The following is an 18,427-nucleotide window of genomic DNA, read 5'->3' on the forward strand; positions in this document are numbered from 1 at the left end:
ACACCATGTCATTCCACCCCATTACACACACTTCAACCACACCCTGGGACCACAAGCCAGCAGAGACATCAATGCAAGACAACAACAAAGAGAAGCAAAGCCACAAGGGGCATGGAGGCAAGGCCCTGTGAGGTGAGCCACACATAAGCCAAGGTGCAGCAGGCAACAAGACAGCAGGCCAGACTGGACTTGCAAAGATCAGAGTGCAGGTGCAAGTGGCAGGGCTCTTACAGCACACTGGACACAGGCAGAAGTACCATAAGGCTGCCCAGATGCCTTCCAGCCACGTCAAAGGATTTAATGAAGTCCCATTCATTTCAACGGGCCTCCTCTAAGTATGACTTAATCTGGATCTATTTTATGATTGGCAATTTTACATTATGATTTTTTTCTGTACCACTTCAGAGGAAGGTGTTAAATATTTCAGTGCCCTCGTTTTTGAAAACAACCGCCACCAAACCTAAACTCCCTATTTAAGAGAATAACGGAACATTCTTTCTGACAACTTTGCATTTCTATCCAGGAAAATCCCACCCCCCAAAAAAACCAAGAACAACTGGAGGGCAATTTCAGTCCCACTCCTGCCATCTGGAGTGGCACTGTCCAACAATGGGTATATCATATGGGCCGCCTATATCTCAACAAGCAGTTTTTGCTCTGGGGCTTCAGTTAATTTATACTTGAGAATAAAACATCCATTCAAACACCTGCCAGTATAACACTACACAGAATCCCATGCATTCTCTCACAGTGTATATTATTGTTTGGATATCAGGAGCTCCAAGGGATCCTCCTTACTGGTTGCAATGTCTTTTTTTCATTGCACAATGACGCAAGAAGAAGGGACACTGGGGATAAGAAGGCAGGAGGACAAATGATTGCAATTTAGTTGAAAGTAAGAAAAGAAGCAGAGGATAGGAAAGAGGTATTTCTGGCAACTGTTATAAGGAGAACAAAAAACCTGGGGAAACAGCTGTGACGCCAGCAGTAAAGGTAACTTTTTACTACAGCTACAGAGAATATTTATTATAATTTCATTATTATAATAAAAATCTAGATTGGGCTCCCTCGCAATTAGTTATACACTTGCCATTGCCACTGTGTTGCATATAATATTAGTTATACTCAGGGCAGACTCATCAAAATTAACGGACCTAAAGTCAGTCATGTTCATTAATTTTAATAGGCCAACTCTGAGAATAACTAACATTGGATACAACCCCATTGTTTGTTTGTTTTTAAAAAGCAAATGAGACACATAAATTAAACTACATAAGAGGCTGGCAGTTGTTAACTACTTCTGTGATCTGAAGTTGGCCGAGGTTCCCTTTTGGTACTTCCTAGCATCCCTTGAAGGAGAGAACCTGTGACCCTCCATATATTCTGCAACTCAAACTCCCATCAGTCCCAGCCAGCACCATCAAGGGTCAGAGACAGGGACAGCCTGTCCCATCTCACCACCTGAGGTGAAACAAAAAGGTACTGCCCTGCCACCCCACCACAGAAGCCCCCATTACTTGGGTTGTGCAGCAACACCTGCGAAGCAGCAATGGCGACAGCACGTTCCAGCAAGATCTTGCGGAGTGCACAAGATCTCGCTGGAAGCTACTGCCGCTTCTCTGCTGGTCAGGGATGATGGGAAATGCAACCCAATGACTTATGGAGGGTCACAGGTTCCCCAGCCCTGGTTCCTTGTAACTTAAGTCAGCTAGCAAACCCAGAAGCAGGCTAAGGCTCAATCATTTAAAGTAGTATCATACCACTTCAAACAGTCAAGGCTCCCCCCCCAAAAAATAATAATCCTGGGAACTGTATTATGTTAAGGGTGCTGAGAGCTGTTATGAGATCCCAGTCACCATCACAGAGCTCCAATTCTGAGTTCTTCAACAATCAAGGCCTCTTCCCAGGGAACTCTGGGGATGTTTCTACATTACTAATATGCGAGAGCAATTTTTTTTTAAGTTTGCCAGCTCTGCTATTTTTTTTTTAATGCTCTGCGCATGTGCATTTTCATATTTTAAAGGCACATGAATCATAGCACCATCATGACTACCAGAATAACATGGGGTCCACTTCTTATACATGTATACACATATATAATTTTGTTTTCGAAAAGGAGAATAAAAGGAGACTACATTTGAAAAATAAAAGTAAGAAAATTAGCTCCTGCAGCCTTGGCTCCCCCACCCCCATTTTTAAAAATAATAAGAAAATATGCCACAGCAAAAACCACCCCCCTCCACCCAAGTGGGAAGAGAAGGGAAGGGTACAAATGTTTTAAAATAAGCGTCTTATGTGTACTGGTTTAAGTGTCAACTTTTGATTAATATGTGACTTGTAAACCTGGTTGATGAGTCAGGGACATAGTGTCTGGCTCTCTATACAAACACAAGGAGGATATTCCCCTAAACTGCCTATTAATGTATTTGTTCTCTTAAATCCTGATAATTAAAGTGTGGGACAAAGGGTGTCACAACAACTATCACAGCTATGGACGAGTGGCTTTGCTGTGGCATTCAGGCCACTAAGCTAACTTATGAATTGGTCCCCAGCACCTATTTTAGGAGGTTCTGCCATTAGCACTAAGCAATTTGGAGTTGGAAGACTAATTAGAACAGAATTAGTTGGGGCTGTGAAATATACTCAGAGTCGCAAAGTGATTTCATGCTCTTTATTCAGCTCATAGTGGTGAGGAGGAATGAATGAAAGTCCCCTCAAAGTATCTGCTTTATATACATTATTTACACAATGGGCTGCACATGATTGGCTAATTCCGGAATTCTACTGTAAGCCAATCAGGTTGTGGATTCACTTATATCTGGAGCATGATTGGGTGGTTCCTGCCAACCAATCATACTGCTGCATTGTTCTAGGACCAATCAGACTGCTGCATTCTGAATCCTATTGTTCTAGGACCAATCAGACTGCTGCCTTTTGGATCCTATTGTTCTAGGACCAATCAGACTGCTGCAGTTTGGATCCTATTCAACTCAGTACATAACAGGCTGCATGAGCCATTTGCAGTATTTGCTGGTATAAAAACATAGATGTTGGCAGTACACGCAGAAACTGACCTGTACTGAAAGTTCTTAAAAGTAACTTTTTAGGTTGAATTGAGCAGGTGGGAAGGTGGCTAGGAATGTTTCCTGAAATTGTGCTCCATGAGCTCACCTTTTTTGTTTCCCCATCTGCTGTTCATATACTCCAAATGGCAACCAAAATAACCCTCCCTGCAGTTGCTAGGCACCATTTTTGCTGCTGCTGTTCTTTGTTACAAACTTCCTCCAGTTCCTATCCAGACAGGAAGGAAGCACTGCTACTTGCTCCTGCTGTCACTCTGGGAGTTTCTCCCTTAAGCCTAATCAAAGTAAGGGCAGGAACTGGAAGCACTGCTTCCATCTTCTCTCAGTGGGAACGGAAGGAGATTTTCAAAAACAAATAAAACCAGAACCGAGCATCGGTGAGGTATGAACCCTACCACCAACAAATGGGATGAACACCCTGCTTCCATTTGCATCATTCCAAATCACTAAAATGCCACCCAGCTTCAAAGCCAGTGAATGAAGTGGTGAAACTGGGAAGCATTTGTTTTGGCTCAGCTTCAGACATGCCTAGTTTCACGTGCTTGGCTGGGTCAAATTCAGTGGCCTTGTGTACAACTGATGAGCAAAGGAGTTGTTACTTCTATTTAGTGATGAGAAATCATTTTCTTAATCAGGTATTCTCAGAGCACCTCTGCCTTGTGCTGTTAACATTTTTGCGTCAATTTTTTATTAACTGATTAACCAGTTAATAAAAAAGAAGCACGAAACAAATGATTGGTACTTGATACCCTAATTAAAATGCTCAGTCTCATATGCATGCAGAAAGATTAATTTCTCCCCATTATTTCCAATCCACATTAATTTTGTCTCTTACATAAAATTCAAATCTAATTGTCCACTCACCTTTGTTTTTCATTCTACTGACATTAGGACCATTTCATACTGTACAGAATTCCACCAAGGAAAGCAGGCATTTCATGTAGTGCTTGTAGGAATAGGGAGCTTTTTCGGCCAGAGGGCCACATTCCCTTCTGGGGGCCACATGCCACTGGTGGGTGGGACCAAAGGCAAAAGTGGGCAGAGCCAGAGTAAAAGGTTTTGGGGGATGAGTGTACAGACCCCTGGGCTCTCACTTGTGGGGTGCCTCAGGGCTCCATCCTCTCCCCCATGCTTTTCAACATCTATATGAAGCCGCTGGGAGAGATCTTCAGGGGGTTTGGGCTAGGTGTTCACCAGTATGCAGATAATACCCAGCTCTACCTCTCCTTCAAATCAGAACCAGTGAAGGCAGTGAAGGTCCTATGTGAGTGCCTGGAGGTGGTTGGAGGATGGATGGTGGCTAACAGATTGAGGTTGAGTCCTAACAAGACAGAAGTACTGTTCTTGGGGGACAGGGGGTGGGCTGGTGTGGGGGACTCCCTGGTCCTGAATGGGGTAACTGTGCCCCTGAAGGAGCAGGTGCACAGCCTGGGAGTCATTTTGGACTCACAGCTGTCCATGGAGGCACAGGTCAATTCTGTGTCCAGGGCAGCTGTCTACCAGCTCCATCTGGTATGCAGGCTGAGACCCCACCTGCAAGCAGAATGTGTCGCCAGAGTGGTGCACGCTCTGGTTATCTTCCACTTGGGTTACTACAATGCCCTCTGCGTGGGGCTACTTTTGAAGGTGATTCAGAAACTACAACTAATCCAGAATGCGGCAGCTAGACTGGGGACTGGGAGTGGCTGCTGGGACCATATAACACCAGTCCTAAAATGTAAAGGTAAAGACATCTGAAGGTAGCCTTGTATCAGGAAGTTTTAAATGTTTGATATTTTACTATGTTTTATATATGCTGCAAGCCGCCCAGAGTGGGGAAACCCAGCCAGATGGGTGGCGTATAACAACAACAACAACAACAACGTTGGAGGAGCGACAACAGTGATTCCTACTTTGGTACTGTAAGCTACATTCCAGCCACACAAAAGCCAGAACATTGCCCACTCAGGCAAGCAAAAAGCAACACCACAGTTTCAAGCACACACTTCAGCTAAAAAAAGCACTTGAGGAGGGATGGGAAATGGAAAGATGTGGACTCGGGAGGTGTCTGGACAGAGTCCCAAGGGCCAAATAGAGAGGTCTGGAGGGCCACACTCCGCTTGAGGTTCCCCACCCTTGATACAGACCGTCGCATCTCCTATTTGCACACTCAGGCTTTCACTACATGTGCTGGCAAGCTAAGAACCTTTCAGTGACAAGAATGTCTGTACTTACTGTCAAAATAAGTGCCCTGAGACCATGATACAGGGCAGGCTAAAAGCACAAGTAGAAATAGTTTGTTCTGGATCCCTGCAAATCGACCAAGCCCAAGTTTAAATTGAAGAACTCCATATTAAATATTGCACTTATTTTTCATTTAAACGGCAATCTATGAGACGTGCCAAGGAAGAAAAGTACTCTTGTTAGAACTCTGAAGGGCTTTTGTGTTGCATTAGCATGCTTAGCTCCCCTTAGAATAATAATATAAAAATGGCATATGCAGCACAGAATGAGTGTTTTTAATAACTTTCCTAAATGTTCAATTAACAACCATGTATCACACAAATTGGATGCTGAAACTACAGAGGTGTTTTCAGCTGCTCTGTAAAGCTCAGGACAAAACGGTTGTACTGGATCAACACCCAGCATATTCATAGCAACTGAACTTTTTAAAAGGTTTTTTCCTGCCCCCTCTCAGAGAGCCAAGCTAAACCAAAGAAGAACCACCCTATTCTAGCTATCTAAACTGGTCTAGTAGCAAAAGGTGCAAATTTATGATGCAAATTTAAACTAGAAGAATTGTGAAGTTTAGAAAGGTTGTGAAGGTCATTTGTCCTTTACCTAATTCATTGCATCTATACCCAACATGCCTTGCAGATTAGTCCATTTTAATAGGAGACCATAGATTTATTGATAACCAAAAGTCTAAGAGCCAAACCAGGTATTATGTTAATTGTGTGATTCCTTACGTGGTACATATATGATATATATGTCAAAGCAAAGCAAAGGCTCCCCCCCCCCAGTCAAGTGATGTATAAATCTTCTGAAATAAATAAAATGATTTTTTAAAAATGCAATAAATGAGGACTTTCTGTAGCACATTTGATATTTTGTTTTCCACTAGTTGTTCATTTCTCCTAATCTCATGCAGAGATCCTGTACTGAAGCCTGGAGACTCCTGGGACTCAGCTATACAGCTGCAAATAAAATGTTTCCAGTTAGTTTTAAGTGAAATATACAATGTGACACTAGATGGCAATGGTGAGCCTTATGGAAAATTCAATGTATTTTTTAAAACACTTTTAAAAAAAGCATTTTTAGAACGTTTTTTTAATGTGTGTGTAGATTCCACCCAGATCAGAACACAAGAAGAGCCTGTTCGATCAGGCCAATGGCCCATCTAGTAAAGCATCCTGTTTTTCTAGGTCACATCACATGCACACCCCAGGGTTCTTTGGGGGAAGCCATCGCTGCAATTGTATGGTGCAGATGTGACCACTGTGGCCAGCCAGACACCTATGGGAAGCCTGAAAGCAGGACCTGAGTGCAGTGGTGCCTCTCAGCGGATGCATAAAATAGCTATTGTAGCTTGGAGCTATTGATGGCCTCATCCTCCATGATAAGGGAACAGATGCTATTCCATGTTCCCTGCCAAAAGAAACCAGATGATGAGGATGATAGCTATCCAAGCCAATGCCCGCTTGACTGTTTACATCGGTGCTGGTGTCTGTTAGCAAAGATTGACCAATGAATATTCAGCGCCACTCACTCTTCCTTTGGGTGGGACCATAGCTCAGTGTTAAAGCACATGCTTGGCATCTAAAAGGGCCGACGAGTCATTCCCTCTCTAGCATCTCCAGCTCCGAGACATTGACCCACCAGACAGATTAGAAGGTAACTTGGACAAATAGTCTGGTGTGAAGGCAACTTACTTCCTCTCCACACTATTCTTGGCTTGTGTGAAAAAGCAGACCTTCACTGTGTGTTCTTAAGATGTGTTCAGGCTAGCAGTGGCAACAGGAGTCTCTCCTTTTCATACCTGGAAACCATCCATTGTGTATTTTCAGCCTGATCCTACTGTGGTTATAAGTGCACATTTCACTGTCACCCTTTTATCCCCATGGTCTCAGCAAGATTGTTTTGGAGAGTTACTGAGTTTTACGGTTGTGGCCCACAAACGGCATCTGCTGCAGATCTGCCTATTTCAGGTACTGTCATTAATCTGGCAGGAATTTTGGTTTGGGACAGAAATATTATTTATTAAATTTATATACTGTACCGCCCTTCATCAAGAGGTGTCAGGGTAGTTCACAGAATAAAATACAAGATAAAACACACTAAATAATTAAACCAAAACAACAAAACAAAAACCTTCTCCTTTCCCACAGATATATTTAAAAGGCTGTAGGATATTATTCAGCCAAAGGCCTGGTTGAAGAGGTACGTTTTCGTCTGACGCCTAAAATATATATAATGAAGGCGCCAGACAAATCTTCCTGGGCAGAGCATTCCACAAATGGGGAGCCACTACAAAAATGGCCTGTTCTCTTGTTGCCACCCTCTAGATCTCACATGAAGAAGGGCCTCAGATGGTGATTAAAGAGAGGATCACATTCTCACCTGCCCTGTCGATAACCACAGCCCCACTCCTTGTCTTCATTCAGTGGCCAGTTCAAATGTGTTAATATCTGTATGCTTCAACAAAGGCTCCTTCAATTAAAAACACACACCCTATATAACAAAAGGCACTGCACCACACGTTGCCACTTGTTATACTAACAGAACATTCCTGTAAAGTGTGTCTACGGATTTGATAACGTGGGCTTGAAGCAGTGGTATTTTTCACTCCTTCCATCTAGACTAAGTGGAAACAGTGCGAGCAGGTATCATCCAGGGGAGTAAATGGAAAAGGAAGAGGGTTTACTGAAATGGACTGTGGAAATTAATAAAAGTGCCCCAGTGCAGTTGACAAAATGAAAATGATAAGGTGAGGGTACCATCTAGTGGATAAACAGTAAAATGATTCCTATGGCATTTAACCTGTCTAGTGAGCTTGGCTCTGCCATGGAATGACAAGTCAGTTTAGGATATAACATGCAAGCATCATGTATGACTTCCATGCACGTGAGCTGAAATCCTTGGGACTTCTTCACTTACATAGACAATGCTTGTCTATGTTCCCCTCCCCTGCCATTTGCAATTTTACAATTAAGCATATGTATTCTGGGGTTCTTGTAGCTGGATTGATTTTGTTTGTAAATTAGTGTTTCCCAGGGAGTAGTAAGGGCACATAAGCAAATGCAGAAAAGAGGCGAGTGCATGACTATGTTGCTAGAGCTGTGTGTAGTGACAAACAGGAACAGGTATCATCAGGTGGGTGAGGACTGGTATACAGATTAATGATGGTACAGAATAGTAGTGGGGAACCTCCAATCTGTGGGTCTAATTAGACCTGCCAGGCTTCAGGGTTTGGCCTACCAGACTGTTTTGGGCAAACACATAATCTTTCCTGATGATTTGTTGTTGTTTAGTTGTTTAGTCGTGTCCGACTCTTTGTGACCCCATGGACCAGAGCACGCCAGGCACTCCTGTCTTCCACTGCCTCCCGCAGTTTGGTCAAACTCATGCTGGTAGCTTCAAGAACACTGTCCAACCATCTCATCCTCTGTCATCCCCTTCTCCTTGTGCCCTCCATCTTTCCCAACATCAGGGTCTTTTCCAGGGAGTCTTCTCTTCTCATGAGGTGGCCAAAGTATTGGAGCCTCAGCTTCACAATCTGTCCTTCCAGTGAGTACTCAGGGCTAATTTCCTTAAGAATGGATGCATTTGATCTTCTTGCAGTCCATGGGACTCTCAAGAGTCTCCTCCAGCACCATAATTCAAAAGCATCAATTCTTCGGCGATCAGCCTTCTTTATGGTCCAGCTCTCACTTCCATACATCACTACTGGGAAACCATAGCTTTAACTATACGGACCTTTGTTGGCAAGGTGATGTCTCTGCTTTTTAAGATGCTGTCTAGGTTTGTCACTGCTTTCCTGATGATATATTGGCTATTATTGAGACACCCCAAAACTTATGGTTTATGGATGTTGTGACTTATGCCAACCAACACACGCCTACCCATTTCCTCCCTCCCCGTTTGCAACTATAGCTTCCGTATTATCCATGTGGAAATTGCTTTTAGTAAGGACTTTCCCATGGAAACCTATTCTAGGAACAGGGACACATAGTGGATGACTGGAAAACCAACACTGGAGTCAGGTCTAGAGCTGTTGTCCTGCAAGCAGAAGCAATCTTGTGCAGCACACACATGATCTTGTATGAAGAATAGCTTGATATGCACAGCAACACATCATGCACAACATTGTGACAACCAAGCAGATGAAGACAAAGATTGCTTTGATTCCATCCTTGAGGAAGATAATGACGATTAGTTAAAATGTTTGAGGAAAATACTGAACTTCAACTCTTGTGGATTTGATTTTAATTTCACATGGAATATGTTGTGTTTGTGTTTTGCCCTTTTTGCTTACATTTTGTATTTTGGGCTATTTTGCATACAACTAAGGTATTTTTCAATAAAAATTACTTATTACTGAGTCAGGATGGCTAATAATTTTACTACAGTTATCATGTATAGGTAGGTAGGTAGATACCAAGGTGGTAGGTAGGTAGGTCCCAAGGTGGGACTGGTGACCAACCCAGTTTCAGGCCCCTGTAACTGGAAGGAACTATGCTGACAGATTTATTTTGGGGGGGGGCGCAGGGAGGGAGTATTGATTTACCTCACAAATGTTACTTTGATAAGAGAGATGATCAGTCACTAATCAGTGTCAGATTAATGCAGCAACAGGATACAATGGATTTTAGAAGGAAAACATGCAAAAGGGAAAGAGAACATAGATAAAATGATCTGCTCATCCGTAGCTGCTACAGGGTCAGTTTGCACAGTGTAGCAGCTAGGTGCCCTCTGAAGCAATGTAAAGCAGCCTCGATGTGACGGCATAACATCATGTGTCCACTGGTCCTAATGATTTCTCAAAAAGCCATGCTAATGTTGCTGATGAATGAATGCAAACTAACTGGTGAAGGAGAGAACATAGACTCCATTAGATGTCTCTCCAGTATAAATTCAATTGAATGGGAACCTAGTAAGGAAACAGTGGTTCTCTTGCAGAGTCCGCATTATTTTAACAGACCTTGTGCAGGAAACTGTGTCCAGAGATTGTTCAGACTTGCCCTTTAATAAACAAACAGATCACTTGCTGTATGTTTGTAGAGTAATAGTGACATCCTGTGGCCAGTTTTGATTAGTCCAAGAAATGGACATTCAACAAAAATTAAAAATTAAATAAATGAATCTTGCTCTTGTCAACACCAACAGGTAAATGAGGAAAATGTGATGGAATAAACAAGGCAAAAATAAAAAAATAAAAGAAAGATGCAATTACACTCAGTTGAGTTTGAAAAAAATCAATCAAAATAATAATATGAAAGAAAAAATTGGCTGCAAACTTAACTGCCTTATGCAGAATGGTCCATTTGCCAGATTCACTTAAAACATTGTGACAGTGATAAAATAGGTAAATTGGCTTCAAAGCTTCTGTGATAAACAATTGGTTCCAAATTATAAAATCACACTGTTGTTGTAGATCAGGGGTCAGCAAACTTTCGGTTGACTGTCCCTCAGACCTTGGGGGGGGGGGCGGACTATATTTTTTTTGGGGGGGGGAATGAATGAATTCCTATGCCCCAGAGATGCATTTTAAATAAAAGCACACATTCTACTCATGTAAAAACACCAGGCGGGCCCCACAAATAACCCAGAGATGCATTGTAAATAAAAGGGCACATTCTACTCATGTAAAAACACACTGATTTCCAGACCATCTGCGGGCCGAATTTAGAAGGCGATTGGGCCGGATCTGGCCCCCGGGCCTTAGTTTGCCTACCCATGTTGGAGATCAAATATCCCACTGCTGCAAGGCAGAACCAACCATACACATATTGACTGACATGGTCCACATCACGATCTGATATAATCATTGAGCAGGTGCACCCCTCTGCTTAATAGACAGTAAAACTAAAAACCACATTCATGGCTGACATCTGGAAGAGCTGTAACATGGTGGTCCTATGGTGCCAGAATTATTAAGGAAGCATCTCTAGGCTGCATCCTTGCTTGGTGTGATGCTTCAGCTTTTTCCTGGTAGACAACAATTCCCATTGATGTCCTCTGAGGCAAAATATTTGAATATTAAATAGCCCAAGATGCCTCAACTAAGTGATGCAAGCCCCGGGCTGTAAACTGAGTGTCAAGACAGACACAAAATGCAAGTGTGTATGTGTCTGCGATGATGGTGATGAATTTCCTACAAATACTATAAGCCTCATAAGGCCTAAGGAGGATAGGCAACACAGGATTGTATCCAACTTATCAGAGTAGCCACAGTGAAATTAATGGACCTAAGTGATGTCCATTATTGTCAATGGATCTATGCTGAGTATGACTATCCCTAGATAGCCTCTGCTGTCCAGTGTGTTCTTGATGTGCTGTGCTCTAAGCCAAAAACAACATTTGGAACATAATGAAAATTGGAGAAATATATTCAGGATTCTAAGAAACATTTTGTATTCAAGTTTGATGAAATCTGGACCTCTCCACCTCCTTGCCTCTCACCTTTCCCTCAGGTAAGCAGCAGTAATGTTGCCAGGACACTGTTGCTGAGGCTCTTCCCCACTGGGCAAGCCTCTTTTGTATGTAAAACAACAGCAAACCTTTAAATCTTAATTCTTGTTCTGTAATAATGAAAATTATGGGCTAACACCTATTTTCCAAACCGAATACATATGAAGCTGCCTGTTTCTGAATTATCTTGCCCCACATGGACTATTTTGATTAACTGGTGCATTCAATCATTATATTGTTAATCTTATCTACTTTTATTGTATTGTTATGATTTATTATGTCATATAACTTGCCCTGGGTAACAATGAAGGGTGGGACCTAAATATTTTAAATAAACAGAGAAACTCTTAGTAACTTGGGATTGGTAACTCTTTTAGCTTTGGTTTGTTTCAGTTTACCCATTCTTTGGCAAAATATTCATAGGAGTGTGGATTTCAAAGGAGAGTTGTATTTCGGTTTTCATTTTGGTTCGGGAAATGTGAATTTTTTTAAGGTTCTCATTAACATGCAAACTGAACTAATTTCTCACCCATCCCCATTAGCAACAACCTGAGTCTTTCTTGTGAGGCCTTCTTACCAAACCCTGAGAACCAGTCACAGCAACAAAACAGCTTGTTAAACATCAGCTGAGACAGAAGGTTTGTCTCATTGGAATGCTACTTATTCTATGCTTGAACGGTTCTTGGAACAGCAGGGACCTGAGCATGCCTATGTATACGAAAGACAGGTCTGGTAGATTTTAAATTGGCATTCATTGAGTGGCATCCATTTTGGCTACCTTTCTCATTTCTCCCCTGGGAAGCCATTGTTTATGGCAAGTGGGAATTTTATATTGACATATTTCTAATACCTATCCCTCTCGCTTAATGCACAGTTTGAAGTAAATAGGTACAGTTTTGCAGGAAAATTAATAAGAATGCTTCTGAAAAAAAGTATGCGCCTTGTCTGTTTAGCAGAAAAGATTGCCACTGTTTTAGAGGGTAAAGTGAAACCCTGGGATGCATACTTCATTCAGCGGAAAGTCATTCCCTGTAAACAAATTCATAGCGCTCTGGTCTACTTGTTCAACATTTTGCTCCTCTTCCAGAGCAGCCTATTGATTGATATACCTCAGGGAAGAAATTGCTCCAACTCACTCCGAACAGGCTCCTAAAGAAAATATCAGTTTTAGAAAAGGAGAAGGGGGGGGGGCGGGGCGGAAAGAGCAGTGGCGGCAAGAATTGCTAATCTTTCATTTCACTGAACATCTGGATAGCGCAAGGCTGTTTTAACCCCCTGAGTGAAAGGAGAATTTAGCACCAAAGGGTAACCATGCAAAGGCTGTGCTGTTAATCTGACGACAACAGAGAAATCTGTGTTACACATTCATTGGGCCATATGGATATCAGTTTGCACCTGCAGAGAGTACTGAAGGGAATTTTATCTACTGGGGGCTAACAATGAAATTTAATTTAGAGCCTTGCCTCTTTAGTATGTGTTAGGGACTCTAGTTAAATACAGGGAAGCATACTATTTTGATTTTTAAAATGTGTGTGTGTGTTTGTGTATCATTTTATTTTCTGCTTTGGGATGTATTGACATAACTATGTTCATGTGATGTGTCAAAGGACAGATGAAGTGCATAAAAATGGTGTTATGGCAAAATATTTTTAAAATCCAAGGCTGATGGATTTTCACACGCACATTCCAAATTGAAAATGAGAGAGAATGGTGTCATAAGTGGATTGCATCTTCTCCTGTGAAGAATCAGGCTCCAGAATGTTCAAATGATACTTTAAATGGATTTTGCAAACCTGAAAATTAACACAATCTTTTTGTAGGAGAACAGTATTTGTCAATTCTGTTAGCCAGTCAATTAATATGAAAAGAGGCAAGGTTTTCTGGACATCAGGCGCAAAGCCCACTGACTGCTACTGCAGCGCCAACTCACGAGCAAATGTAATGGGAAGAGATGGCTCCTCACCACAAGAAAATGGCACTCTCGCTATTAGTGGTGGCCATTTTGCTCCACCCCCTTACCTGAAGGAGACTCCAGTAGGAATTTCTTAGGGCAAAGGGAGTCTGAGGAAGGAGAGCAACCACGGGGGAGCAGACCTGACCCATTTAGAGTCTTTCCAACCACTCTTTTTGCTCTGTGGTATCCTTCCTCTATGGAATCTTGTCAACAAGGTTCACAAGTTTAGAACCAAGCAATAGGACTAATTTGTGGGGGCAATAAAAGCTTAAAATAAAACCCAGAAGACAGTTTATTGTAAGGAATATCGGCAAAGATAGAAAATCATTTGTAAGAATAAAAGAAGAGAAAATGGCATTGGGAGTCCAAACAGAGCAAAGTGCAGAATTGAGAATCAAAATAAGAATCCTCCGGGCTGTATGGCCTAGACCCAGCTCAGCAAGAGGTAGAAATCAATGTCTGGAAAACGGAAGAGGCTGTCTCCGGAGAGAATTCCAAAAACCCAGAGAAGGCCTTTCTTAGAAGCCAAAACAGGTCACAAGTCTACAGGAGAATGATTCACCTCCTAGACAAGTTTAGGTAAATCAGAGTCTGAAATATATGTAAGGCAGGAACCTATGCTGGTCACACTTCTCACTGTGACAAAGATGATGATGTTTTAGAGCAGGGATGGGGAATCTATTACACTCCATATGTTGTTGGACTCCAGCTCCTATCAGCCCCAGCCAGCACGGCCAATGGCCAGGCATGATGAGAACTGTGGTTCAGCAGGACCTGGAGGTTCCCTATCCCTGATTCCTTAGAGAACACTGAATAAAAGGAGAAACTTGTTGCATTTTTAACAAGGGCATTGCTAGGTAAAAACCCACTATCTGTGAAGCCAGGCCCATGGCACAAATGTGCACCTGCTAATTTACATGTTTAGGTGCCTCTGAGTAAATTAAGATGCTATCTGACTGGAGTCTGCCCAGCATTGCCCCTTTTCTGTTTAGGTGAACTGGAGGAGAAAAGTTGCCCCTAAGCAGTTTTATTAAGACATTTTCCTGATATCCAGAGGAAGAAGGAAGAACAGGTGAACTGACGTCTGCCAGTGAAATATTTTTCTAGTTTTTAGACTAGGAATATCAGTAAAATCATATGACAACTGTACAGTGCTTGCAATATAATTTTAAGCATTAATAATAGCACAGCCACATCCCCTTTTATCACAACCACCAATTAGGGCTCTTTCATTTCTACAATTCTTTAATATTTTTGTGTTTATAGGGGGGGAAATTTAGTGATTGTTTTAATCTTGAAGCAAGCTAGACATGTAAACTACAGCATATATATATATATATATATATATATATATATATATGGTGTATGGAATGCTCAGTGGACTTAATCAAACTCTAGGTTTGTCCATAACAAGTTCAATAGTTGCTATTTGCTGTTAGATCCTCAGCTTCATTAAATCTAAAAGTTTCAGCTTTTGTTCGCAGTTAGTGTACTCAAATCTATAAAGGCTGCCATAGCTATCTCCTAAGAGACATAAAACGGAGGTCCTGACCACTTGTGGTCATTAAGGATCCCATGGCATATTTTGAGCAGAATATATGTTATATTCCGGTCTCCAGATTCCATTTCTTCCTTCCTAAAACATCAGCCTTTCTCAAACACTAGATGCAGTTGTCCTGCACTTACTATTATTCTAGCTGAGAATCAAATCAGAGAACCCTTTTATGAGATAAAATTAGAGAATGTCCACTGGCCCTACTTTACAGAAGGACAGTTGCTCTATTTATTGGCCCAAGATCAGTTTACAGATAAAGAATCTAAGATGAGACAGCAGCAGGAGCTTGAAATTGTCCATTACCCAGATAGCAGACAAGTCACCTGGTCATAGTCTTCCTCCTGTGATGAGAGCTGCTGTATTGCTCTTTGAAATTTATCAGCATTTTAGTATGAATTTCTCCTGATAATATACCCTTTTGTATGTAATTTCCTATACATATAAATTAGCACATACAAAATTCATACAGATTGGTTGTCCTCTTTTTAGGTGATCCATTTCCTGGTTTGGGGCGATGCCTACAAAATTGGTGATGATTTTGAAAAATATGTTACATAAAAGTATATCTGTCAACTGCTTGTACCTCCTAAGGAAGACCCACATCACGGCGGAGCTGTGATTCTGGACTCTTTATTCCATTTCAGACACAGTGATCATTATTAAACTGCACTGTGCAGATAAGTGCTAGAAAAATTGCCAGGTTATTTTCTTCACATAAAATTAACCAATTTGCCTCTGTGTGTGTATGTGGGATGGTAAAGAGCTGCTAAGCAATCCCATTCAAGTGATTAACCTTTTAGTTCATAAAAGCCACCATTTCACATGTATAAATAATATAATAAAGGGAATGTTCACACCAGAGTAACGTAGCTTACAATATCCTCGGCTCCTCTCCTTAATTGGTAAATAATTCCTCAAACTCTGAAATAAATTGTGCTCCCACCCACATTTCCTTATCCAATTATCATGAAATAGGGAAGCACACTTTGCCACCCTTTACAAAAGAGGAGATTAGCAAATTGTTTCAACAGTGTTTCTCCGCTGCTCAGGGCTGCGTGAGGCTGGCACCTTTAGGGTAGGAGGTTGCCAGAGAATCCTTGTAGGGATGGGCGAGTCTGTCAATTTCAGTTTCTCCTGGCTTCTCGTTTTCCCATTCCCATGAAAATTGACAAGCAGATCTGCAATCCTCCACATTTCAAGAACACCTGCCTAAAAATCTGACTTGGTTTTATGAAGTGCTCTCGGTCCAAAAAGGAACAATTTTTCACACTTTTGTCAAAGAAGGCATTTTATGCCCTAGAGAAAGTGAGGTAATGTTGCCTTTTCCTTGGGGTGCTATTTCTATCCACTAGACTTGGTCGCGTGTGATATATTGCTACTGCGAAAATAGTGATTGTTCTTTTCCTCTTCTCATGGAAGTCCATAGAAGGCCCAATTTGGAGACCTGCATTTGCCCAACCATTCACCTCTTAGGACAAGATGAAGAGGAATAGAAAGCCTATATAGTCATACCTCGATTCTTGAACGCCTCGGAACTCGTACGTTTTGGCTCCTGAACGATCGAAAACCAGAAGTTAGTGTTCAGGTTTTTGAACTTTTTTTGGAAACCGAAGGTCCCACAGGGTTTCTGCGGTTTCTTATTGGCTGCAGGAGCTTCCTTCAGCCAATCAGAAGTTGCGCTTTGGAAGTCAAATGTTTCAGAAGTCAAATGGACTTCTAGAACGGATTCTGTTCGACTTCCGTGGTACGACTGTATTGACTGCCCTACAAATAGGTGAACGGTATTGTCTGACTTAAAAAATCACTTGTTTGGTGCTGTAAATGCCATTTCAATAATGAAACCATGTGGAAATTTGCTTCTTCACACATATTTCCCATACCAGAACCAGGAAAAATTGTTTAAGTAAAATACATCTAACACTTTTAATACTGCTGGCCTGATCAATATATTATCCAGTTGTTGTTTCTGTTGTTGTTATCATATTATATTTGGTGGTAACTCCCACCTACCTCAAGAGAGATTATTTTACTTTCTTCTTTACCAGTGTTTGAATAGGTCTTGATGGGTTCAGTATTTTAAATTGTTAAAAAGTGTTCTTCTCACTGTATTAAAATGCTTTGCCTGATTTCTTATGCTGACCTGTAGAGTAGTTCAGACTGCTGATTTATTTATATTGAAAAAAATTATAAACCACTTAATTTAAAAGCAACACCTCTAAAGTAGTGTATACAAAACAATTTAAAACAATTTTTAATAATGCACAGTGTATTTCGCATACACTTAATGTCTGTAAACCTTAGCCAATGTAAACATAACTCTCTATACAGTATATGGTTTTTTAAAAGAAAAAAATACAGTGACAATTCAGCTGTTTGTGAGCAAACATGTAGTTTCTACTCTGCATGAAGGGGCAGGAGAGATCCTTATAATAGCTAGTTTGTTTATATTTCTCACACTTTTTTGGTCAACCTGAAACGTCAGTAAAAATAAATTAATAATACACAATAAAATCAGCAAATATTGAAAGCAGGTATACATAACCAAATTATGTATCAGTATAAATTATGTATCAGCTTTTTAGGTGGTGTCTAAAACAGTACAGCCTAACGTAAAAGGCAGAAAATTCCACAGCATAGGTGCTGCCAGACTGAAAGCTTGACTCCTAAGAGATACGGAACAAACATTATATGGCACCTGCGAAAGTGCAATTTCCATGATTGAAGCAGTTGCATAGGCACATACGCTCCAATTTTGTTTTAGTTTTGCAATTGTGAAGATATGCTTTTAGTTGTATTTTATGGGTAATCTCCAATATTAATTGTACTCAGACTATTGAAATCAGTGAACATGACCATTAATTTCAGGGGGTGCAGTCTGAGTATGCCTAACAATGACTTGGGAGGGATAGGCCTGAAAGGTAAAGAAATCCTAGGAGCTAATAGAAAAATAAAAAAGTAGGTGAGACTCTACTGCCTAGGCACGTATGTTTTAAGTCTCTAGTTTAAAACAAAATGAAACACCTGCCTGATAATGTTGTCACTCAGAAACAATAATACTGCTTGAGTATTCAATCTAATTGTCAACAGAGATAAAAAGATTCGGTAAGGGCTACTAGGTTAAAATACACAATTAATTTCAAGCTTTCCTCCACAAAGCTGAAGGCT

General features: G+C 41.2%; 1 protein-coding gene across 1 annotated transcript in view; it reads right to left on the reverse strand.

Moving 5' to 3' along the window:
* The window catches only part of OSBPL1A (oxysterol binding protein like 1A), a 149,705-nt gene that overhangs the window by 128,894 nt on the left and 2,384 nt on the right, over nucleotides 1-18,427 (reverse strand). The gene's annotated exons all lie outside the window — the stretch shown is intronic.

The sequence above is a fragment of the Podarcis filfolensis genome (assembly GCF_964270895.1).
Source record: "Podarcis filfolensis genome assembly, chromosome: 7".
In the NCBI taxonomy this organism is placed as follows: domain Eukaryota; kingdom Metazoa; phylum Chordata; class Lepidosauria; order Squamata; family Lacertidae; genus Podarcis; species Podarcis filfolensis.